The 10,391-nt window shown below is 47.0% G+C and overlaps 1 long non-coding RNA gene across 1 annotated transcript; it reads right to left on the minus strand.

The window, feature by feature from the left end:
* Positions 1–4,892: 4,892 nt before the first annotated feature.
* Positions 4,893–6,020, minus strand: LOC115185192 (uncharacterized). The gene is made up of 3 exons (XR_003874860.1): positions 5,827–6,020; positions 5,297–5,563; positions 4,893–5,112 (listed from the first exon to the last, which is right to left on the minus strand). It is a non-coding gene; the product is annotated as an uncharacterized LOC115185192 (long non-coding RNA).
* Between the last annotated feature and the right edge of the window lie 4,371 nt (positions 6,021–10,391).

The raw sequence follows: 10,391 nt of genomic DNA on the forward strand, positions 1-10,391 counted from the left end.
CCCTGTATATAGCTCCACATTGATCTGGTACTGGTACTTCCTGTATACAGCTCCACACTGATCTGGTACTCCCTGTATATAGCTCCACACTGATCTGGTACTCCCTGTATATAGCTCCACATTGATCTGGTACTCCCTGTATATAGCTCCACATTGATCTGGTACTTCCTGTATATAGCTCCACATTGATCTGGTACTCCCTGTATATAGCTCCACATTGATCTGGTACTGGTACTCCCTGTATATAGCTCCACAGTGATCTGGTACTGGTACTCCCTGTATATAGCTCCACATTGATCTGGTACTCCCTGTATATAGCTCCACATTGATCTGGTACTCCCTGTATATAGCTCCACATTGATCTGGTACTGGTACTCCCTGTATATAGCTCCACAGTGATCTGGTACTTCCTGTATATAGCTCCACATTGATCTGGTACTCCCTGTATATAGCTCCACATTGATCTGGTACTCCCTGTATATAGCTCCACATTGATCTGGTACTGGTACTCCCTGTATATAGCTCCACAGTGATCTGGTACTCCCTGTATATAGCTCCACATTGATCTGGTACTTCCTGTATATAGCTCCACACTGATCTGGTACTCCCTGTATATAGCTCCACACTGATCTGGTACTCCCTGTATATAGCTCCACACTGATCTGGTACTCCCTGTATATAGCTCCACATTGATCTGGTACTTCCTGTATATAGCTCCACATTGATCTGGTACTTCCTGTATATAGCTCCACATTGATCTGGTACTTCCTGTATATAGCTCCATTATATTTTTCCTTGTCTGTTACTATCTTTAAACTCTGCATTGTTGGGAAGGGCTCATAAGCATTTCACTGTAAAATCTACACCAAATAACACTTGATTTGAATTGGGGAAGGCGCACACACACACACACACACACACACACACACACACAACTCACAGGAGAGAGTGTGTGTGTGTGTGTGTGTGTGTGTGTGTGTGTGTGTATCTGAGAGGTATCCTGAGACTGGGACCTGGGATCCAGCCAAGCAAATAATTACTTCTCAACACCTCTGTTTCTCCCTTTCCCTTTCCAATGCCCCGGATCGGGTGTGTGTGTGTGTGTGTGTGTGTGTCCCTGCGCGCCGTGTGTGTGTGTGTGTGTGTGTGTGTGTGTGTGTGTGTGTGTGTGTGTGTGTGTGTGTGTGTGTGTGTGTGTCCCTGCGCGCCGTGTGTGTATGTTGGGAAGCTAAGCTTTCTTATCGTTCAATCTCATCAAACCAGCCAATAACGCTCTCTCTCACTCTGTCGCTCTCTATCATGATTCTGAGGGAGTGTGTGTGTGTGTGTGTGTGTCCCTGCATGCCGTGTGTGTATGTGTGTGTGTGTGTGTGTGTGTGTCCCTGCGCGCTGTGTGTGTATGTGTGTGTGTGTGTGTGTGTCCCTGCGCGCCGTGTGTGTATGTTGGGAAGCTAAGCTTTCTTATCATTCAATCTCATCAAACCAGCCAATAACGCTCTCTCTCACTCTGTCGCTCTCTATCATGATTCTGAGGGAATGTGTGTGTGTGTGTGTGTGTGTGTGTGTGTGTGTGTGTGTGTGGTGTGTGTGTGTGTGTGTGTGTGTGTGTGTGTGTGTGTGTGTGTGTGTGTGTGTGTTTGTGTGTGTGTGTTTGTGTGTGTATTGACAGCGGAGCAGCAGAGACTCTTTTCAAACTGCACTCCTCAGACTCTCACTCACTAAATGGTTGGAGAGAGACATTTACAGCCAAATAAAGAGCAGTCTTCAATAATTTACTCAGCCCTGTTAAGAGAGGGAGGAGAGGGAGAGAGGGAGGGGTGAGGGAGGGTTGAGGGAGAGTTGAGGGTGAGAGAGCGAGGGGGGAGAGAGAGTTGAGGGTGAGAGAGCGAGGGGGGAGAGAGAGGGGTGAGGGAGAGAGCGAGGGGGGAGAGGGGTGAGGGAGAGCGAGGGGGGGGAGGGGGGTGAGGGAGAGAGCGAGGGGGGAGAGGGGTGAGGGAGAGAGCGAGGGGGGGAGAGGGGTGAGGGAGAGCGAGGGGGGAGAGGGGGGTGGGGGAGAGCGAGGGGGGAAGAGGGGTAGGGAGAGGCGATGGGGAGAGGGGATGAGGGGGGAGAGGGGTGGTGAGGTGATAGAGGAGCGAGGGGGACGAGGAGAGGAGAGGGTGAGGGACGGAGAGCGGAGGGGAGAGAGGGGTGAGGGAGAGAGCGGAGGGGGGGATCGGGGTGAGGAGGATAGAGAGAGCGAGGGGGAGAGGGGTGAGGGAATGTAGAGAGCGAGGGGTGAGGAGGCGTTGCGGTGAGGGAGATGAGCGAGGGGCGAGGGGTGAGGGGAGAGCGGAGGGGGTGCGGGTGAGGAGCGAGGAGCTGGAGTGAGAGCGAGGGTTGAGGGAGAGGCGAGAGAGAGGGAGAGGAGGGTGAGGAGAGCGAGGGTGGGAGAGGGTGAGGGGGTAGAGGGAGAGCGAGGGGTGCGGGAGAGCGAGGGGGGAAGAGGGGTGAGGGGAGGAAGCGAGGGGCCGAGAGAGGGGTGAGGGAGAGGGGGAGGGGAGAGGGGGTGAGGGAGAGAGAGCGAGGGGGGGGGGGAGGGGGAGGGAGAGGGGGAGGGAGGGAGAGGGGGAGGGAGAGCGAGGGGGGGAGAGGGGGAGGGGAGAGAGAGAGGGAGGAGAGCGAGGGGGAGGGAGGGAGGGAGGAGAGGCGAGGGGTGAGGGAGGGGGTGAGGGGGGGAGCGAGGGTGAGGGGGGAGAGCGAGGGGTGAGGGAGAGCGAGGGGTGAGGGAGAGCGAGGGGTGAGGGAGAGAGAGAGGGGGAGAGGGGTGAGGGAGAGCGAGGGGGGAGAGGGGTGAGGGAGAGCGAGGGGAGAGAGAGGGGGGGAGAGGGAGAGCGAGGGAGGGAGAGGAGGGGGAGAGAGGGGGTGAGGGAGAGAGGAGGGGGGAGAGGGGTGAGAGAGGGGGGAGAGAGGGAGAGGGAGAGGAGGGGGGGAGAGGGGTGAGGGAGAGAGCGAGGGGGGAGAGGGGGGAGGGAGAGCGAGGGGGGGGGGGAGAGGGGGGAGGGAGAGAGCGAGGGGGGAGAGGGGTGAGGGAGAGCGAGGGGGAGAGGGGTGAGGGAGAGAGCGAGGGGGGGGAGAGGGGTGAGGGAGGAGAGAGAGGAGGGGGGAGAGAGGGGTGAGGGAGAGCGAGGGGGGGGGGAGAGGGGTGAGGGAGAGAGAGAGAGGGGGAGAGGGGGTGAGGGAGAGAGAGGGGTGAGGGAGAGAGCGAGGGGGGAGAGGGGTGAGGGAGAGAGCGAGGGGGGAGAGGGGTGAGGGAGAGAGCGAGGGGGGAGAGGGGTGAGGGGACCTTGCTCTCTAGCAGCTAAATATAGTCAGGCTTTCTACCTCATATCTGCACAATAGAACACACACCAAGTGTTTTCAATGGACTGATGATGTGTGTGTGTGTCCATGCGTGCATCTCTGTGTGTGTGTGTGTGTGTGTGTGTGTGTGTAACTTCCCATGTTCTCCCTAGCCCATCTTCCTAATGGCTTCATATCCAGAGGGTCTATTTCAGTCCTATTGAACAAGCTGAGCTGCAGGACGTGACTGGAATCACTACTACTACTGTAATATACCATACATCTATCAGACAGGACAGACAGAGGGATACTACTACTGTAATATACCATACATCTATCAGACAGGACAGACCGAGGGATACTACTACTGTAATATACCATACATCTATCAGACAGGACAGACCGAGGGATACTACTACTGTAATATACCATACATCTATCAGACAGGACAGACCGAGGGCTACTACTACTGTAATATACCATACATCTATCAGACAGGACAGACAGAGGGATACTACTACTGTAATATACCATACATCTATCAGACAGGACAGACAGAGGGATACTACTACTGCAATATACCATACATCTATCAGACAGGACAGACAGAGGGATACTACTACTGTAATATACCATACATCTATCAGACAGGACAGACAGAGGATACTACTACTGTATATACCATACATCTATCAGACAGGACAGACAGAGGGATACTACTACTGTAATATACCATACATCTATCAGACAGGACAGACAGAGGGATACTACTACTGTAATATACCATACATCTATCAGACAGGACAGACAGAGGGATACTACTACTGTAATATACCATACATCTATCAGACAGGACAGACCGAGGGATACTACTACTGTAATATACCATACATCTATCAGACAGGACAGACCGAGGGATACTACTACTGTAATATACCATACATCTATCAGACAGGACAGACAGAGGGATACTACTACTGTAATATACCATACATCTATCAGACAGGACAGACCGAGGGATACTACTACTGTAATATACCATACATCTATCAGACAGGGAAGTCTCTCTCTCACACACACACACACACACACACACACACACACACACACACACACACAATCTCCTGTGAGTTGTGTGTGTGTGTGGTGTGTGTGTGTGTGTGTGTGTGTGTGTGTGTGTGTGTGTGTGTGTGTGTGTGTGTGTGTGTGTGTGTGTGTGTATCTGAGAGGTATCCTGAGACTGGGACCTGTTCTATCAAGCCACGCAAATAATTACTTCTCAACACCAACACGACTTTTCTCTCTTTCCCTTTCCAATGCCCCGGGGATCGTGTGTGTGTGTGTGTGTGTGTGTGTGTGTGTGTGTGTGTGTGTGTGTTGGAAGCTTTCTTATCGTTCAACCTCATCAAACCAGCCAATAAAACACACTCTCTCACACAGCGTCTGTCTTCTACCCCTCTCTGTTGCTCTCTCTCATGATTCTGAGGGAATTCATACAGTACAGCATCATACAGTATCATACCGTGTGTGTATATATATGTGTGTGGGTGTGTGTTGTTCTGTAGGTGTGTGTTGTTGTGTGGGTGTGTGTGTGTGTTGGTGTGTGGTGTGTGGGTGTGTGGGTTTGTTGGTGTGTGTACCCAAAACTGTAAAGACCACCAAAACAGAAGCAAACTCACAAACTAGTTAGTGACTAGTCTACCTGCTGTATCAGTAGTGTTGTGTCCATCTATCTAGTGACTAGTCTACCTGCTGTATCAGTAGTGTCCATCTATCTAGTGACTAGTCTACCTGCTGTATCAGTAGTGTCCATCTATCTAGTGACTAGTCTACCTGCTGTATCAGTAGTGTTGTGTCCATCTATCTAGTGAATCGTCTACCTGCTTGTATCAGTAGTGTCCATTCTATGTAGTGTACTAGATCTTACCTGCGTAATCAGTAGTGTTGTGTCCTATCTATCTAGTGACTAGTCTACCTGCTGTATCAGTAGTGTTGTGTCCATCTATCTAGTGACTAGTCTACCTGCTGTATCAGTAGTGTCCATCTATCTAGTGACTAGTCTACCTGCTGTATCAGTAGTGTAGTGTCCATCTACCTAGTGACTAGTCTACCTGCTGTATCAGTAGTGTCCATCTATCTAGTGACTAGTCTACCTGCTGTATCAGTAGTGTTGTGTCCATCTATCTAGTGACTAGTCTACCTGCTGTATCAGTAGTGTCCATCTATCTAGTGACTAGTCTACCTGCTTTATCAGTAGTGTCCATCTATGTAGTGACTAGTCTACCTGCTGTATCAGTAGTGTTGTGTCCATCTATCTAGTGACTAGTCTACCTGCTGTATCAGTAGTGTCCATCTATCTAGTGACTAGTCTACCTGCTGTATCAGTAGTGTTGTGTCCATCTATCTAGTGACTAGTCTACCTGCTGTAGTCAGTAGTGTCCATCTATCTAGTGACTAGTCTACCTGCTGTATCAGTAGTGTACATCTATCTAGTGACTAGTCTACCTGCTGTATCAGTAGTGTAGTGTCCATCTATCTAGTGACTAGTCTACCTGCTGTATCAGTAGTGTTGTGTCCATCTATCTAGTGACTAGTCTACCTGCTGTATCAGTAGTGTCCATCTATCTAGTGACTAGTCTACCTGCTGTATCAGTAGTGTCCATCTATCTAGTGACTAGTCTACCTGCTGTATCAGTAGTGTCCATTATCTAGTGACTAGTCTATATGCTGTATCAGTAGTGTGTCCATCTATCTAGTGACTAGTCTACCTGCTGTATCAGGTAGTGTGTGTCCATCTATCTAGGACTAGTCTACCTGCTGTTATCAGTAGTGTCCATCTATCTAGTGACTAGTCTACCTGCTGTATCAGTAGTGTCCATCTATCTAGTGACTAGTCTACCTGCTGTATCAGTAGTGTTGTGTCCATCTATCTAGTGACTAGTCTACCTGCTGTATCAGTAGTGTCCATCTATCTAGTGACTAGTCTACCTGCTGTATCAGTAGTGTTGTGTCCATCTATCTAGTGACTAGTCTACCTGCTGTATCAGTAGTGTCCATCTATCTAGTGACTAGTCTACCTGCTGTATCAGTAGTGTCCATCTATCTAGTGACTAGTCTACCTGCTGTATCAGTAGTGTCCATCTACCTAGTGACTAGTCTACCTGCTGTATCAGTAGTGTCCATCTATCTAGTGACTAGTCTACCTGCTGTATCAGTAGTGTCCATCTATCTAGTGACTAGTCTACCTGCTGTATCAGTAGTGTCCTGTCCATCTATCTAGTGACTAGTCTACCTGCTGTATCAGTAGTGTCCATCTATCTAGTGACTAGTCTACCTGCTGTATCAGTAGTGTCCATCTATCTAGTGACTAGTCTACCTGCTGTATCAGTAGTGTCCATCTATCTAGTGACTAGTCTACCTGCTGTATCAGTAGTGTCCATCTATCTAGTGACTAGTCTACCTTTACATCTGGGATTGATGGTGCCTTCAAGACAATTGGGAACTCGAAAAATACAGGGCCAATGACATCAGTGATCTTATTAAGTTCGGGAAAGTCTAAACTCTAGAAAAAGAGTCCCGAGTTACCGACTTGGAATTCCGAGTTGGATGACCATTCAAAACGATTTTAAATCAGTTGGTTCTCGTTTTTCCCCGAGTTCCCAGTTGTCTTGAACGCACTGAATTCTGGAAGTCGAATATTTCCCGAGTTCTGACCTCAAGTTGTTTTAAACGCGGCGTTGAGTTTTAAATGCTCAACATCACATAGCAAAACATATAATTAAAAACAAATAGACATGATGCCAGTTCGCATAGAGAAGATATTCACATCGTGAGTTTACAGGGCACAGCGAGGCGTTCAGGAGGATTTAGGGCAGGAAGACAAACTGCTCATTAAAATGTACTATTAAATCATTCTGACTAATCAAGTCTACCAGAGACGCCATCCCGACTCGATAAGACGCTGGAATTAGTAGCCTATTTTTTTTTTAAAGAGAGAGACCATTTGAGTAAGTTTATTTAAGTTGATGAAAGTAAAGCGCCACAGAAAACATCACAGGAGACCCGAGGCTCGGTTGGAACACCCAGCTTTCCTCTGATTTCACGCCGCTTTTCGAAGCATCCCTACCGGGCGAAGCATTTCCCCCTTTATGGGTCCTCCAGACGGGGCTTCTACTATCATCATCATCATCATCATCAAAACTACTGGGATTTGTTGGTTTATATGACAAGACGAGCAGCGCGGTGGTTTTTGGCGAAACAAAACAAGTCGTTTCTTACCTTGTATCGGTTCACTTCCACTTTGAGTTTCTTATTTTTTTTACTAGTGTAGAGAGTCAGAATAATTTTATCGTATCTTCCTGTCTGTGTGGTGTTTCTTTAGTTGACGGCGGTGCATGTAAACTTCCGGAAGCTCTAGACCAGCTGCGGCTTGTGACACCTTCACTCTACCCCCGCATGCAGACTGCACAGGCGACTTTCATCAGCAAAGATATTACAGTCAAGTTTATGATTTCTTTCTCTGGTTTGATGGACTGACAGTTGTACGTGAAACAGTTTTCTATTCAAATATAGAATTTACCAATTAAGTTTATATTTTACATTTGCGTATTAATTTAAGGACTACACAGTATAAAAGTTGTTTGCTAGTTGAAATACTAGAGAGCTCTTGGACTGTTTCCAATCACGGTGACTAAATAAACCCACTTCTAAATATACCCATGATGCCTTGTATTAATTATTCAAAAAATAATCACGCCCATGTGTGTTGACGTAACCAATGGCTGGTCCCTGGACTGTCCAGGATTGGTCCATCGGAAAGTTACACTGCAAATCTAGAACGTATGGAACGGAACCGTTCCAACCCAATCAATTCCAGGGCCCGATATCCCAAAACCATAAACCGGCCCAAGGTTCATTCAAGTAAGTATATTTTCTATCGCCGGCGCTCGACTTGGGGCAGGAGCTCAGACGCTAAATACCGGCACCTCAAATCAAATTGTATTTGTCACATGCGTCGAATACAACAGGTATTAATGACATTACAGTGAAATGCTGAATACAACAGGTGTAGTAGACCTTACAGTGAAATGCTGAATACAACAGGTGTAGTAGACCTCACAGTGAAATGCTGAATACAACAGGTGTAGTAGACCTCACAGTGAAATGCAGAATACAACAGGTGTAGTAGACCTTACAGTGAAATGCTGAATACAACAGGTGTAGTAGACCTCACAGTGAAATGCTGAATACAACAGGTTGTAGACCTCACAGTGAAATGCTGAATACAACAGGTGTAGTAGACCTCACAGTGAAATGCTGAATACAACAGGTGTAGTAGACCTTACAGTGAAATGCTGAATACAACAGGTGTAGTAGACCTTACAGTGAAAGGCTGAATACAACAGGTGTAGTAGACCTCACAGTGAAATGCTGAATACAACAGGTGTAGTAGACCTCACAGTGAAAGGCTAAATACAACAGGTGTAGTAGACCTCACAGTGAAATGCTGAATACAACAGGTGTAGTAGACCTCACAGTGAAATGCTGAATACAACAGGTGTAGTAGACATCACAATGAAATGCTGAATACAACAGGTGTAGTAGACCTCACAGTGAAATGCTGAATACAACAGGTGTAGACCTCACAGTGAAATGCTGAATACAACAGGTGTAGTAGACCTCACAGTGAAATGCTGAATACAACAGGTATTAATAACCTCACAGTGAAATGCTGAATACAACAGGTGTACACCTCACAGTGAAATGCCGAATACAACAGGTGTAGTAGACCTCACAGTGAAATGCTGAATACACACAGGTGTAGTAGACCTCACAGTGAAATGCTGAATACAACAGGTGTAGTAGACCTCACAGTGAAATGCTGAATACAACAGGTGTAGTAGACCTCACAGTGAAATGCTGAATACAACAGGTGTAGTAGACCTCACAGTGAAATGCTGAATACAACAGGTGTAGTAGACCTCACAGTGAAATGCTGAATACAACAGGTGTAGTAGACCTCACAGTGAAATGCTGAATACAACAGGTGTAGTAGACCTTACAGTGAAATGCTGAATACAACAGGTGTAGTAGACCTTACAGTGAAATGCTGAATACAACAGGTGTAGTAGACCTCACAGTGAAATGCTGAATACAACAGGTGTAGTAGACCTCACAGTGAAATGCTGAATACAACAGGTGTAGTAGACCTCACAGTGAAATGCTGAATACAACAGGTGTAGTAGACCTTACAGTGAAATGCTGAATACAACAGGTGTAGTAGACCTCACAGTGAAATGCTGAATAAACAGGTGTAGTAGACCTTACAGTGAAATGCTGAATACAACAGGGTGTAGTAGACCTCACAGTGAAATGCTGAATACAACAGGTGTAGTAGACCTCCAGTGTATGTAGTAGACCTACAGTGAAATGCTGAATACAACAGGTGTAGTAGATACAGTGAAATGCTGAATACAACAGGTGTAGTAGACCTCACAGTGAAATGCTGAATACAACAGGTGTAGTAGACCTCACAGTGAAATGCTGAATACAACAGGTGTAGTAGACCTCACAGTGAAATGCTGAATACAAAACAGGTGTAGTAGACCTACAGTGAAATGCTGAATACAAACAGGTGTAGTAGACCTACAGTGAAATGCTGAATACAACAGGTTGTAGTAGACTACAGTGAAATGCTGAATACAACAGGTGTAGTAGACCTTACAGTGAAATGCTGAATACAACAGGTGTAGTAGACCTCACAGTGAAATGCTGAATACAACAGGTGTAGTAGACCTCACAGTGAAATGCTGAATACAACAGGTGTAGTAGACCTACAGTGAAATGTGAATACAACAGGTGTAGTAGATCACAGTGAAATGCTGAATACAAAGGTGTAGTAGACCTCACAGTGAAATGCGAATACAACAGGTGTAGTAGACCTCACAGTGAAATGCTGAATACAACAGGTGTAGTAGACCTCACAGTGAAATGCTGAATACAACAGGTGTAGTAGACCTCACAGTGAAATGCTGAATACTACACCTGTTGTAGTAGACCTCACAGTGAAA

Source organism: Salmo trutta, unplaced genomic scaffold, assembly GCF_901001165.1.
Source record: "Salmo trutta unplaced genomic scaffold, fSalTru1.1, whole genome shotgun sequence".
In the NCBI taxonomy this organism is placed as follows: domain Eukaryota; kingdom Metazoa; phylum Chordata; class Actinopteri; order Salmoniformes; family Salmonidae; genus Salmo; species Salmo trutta.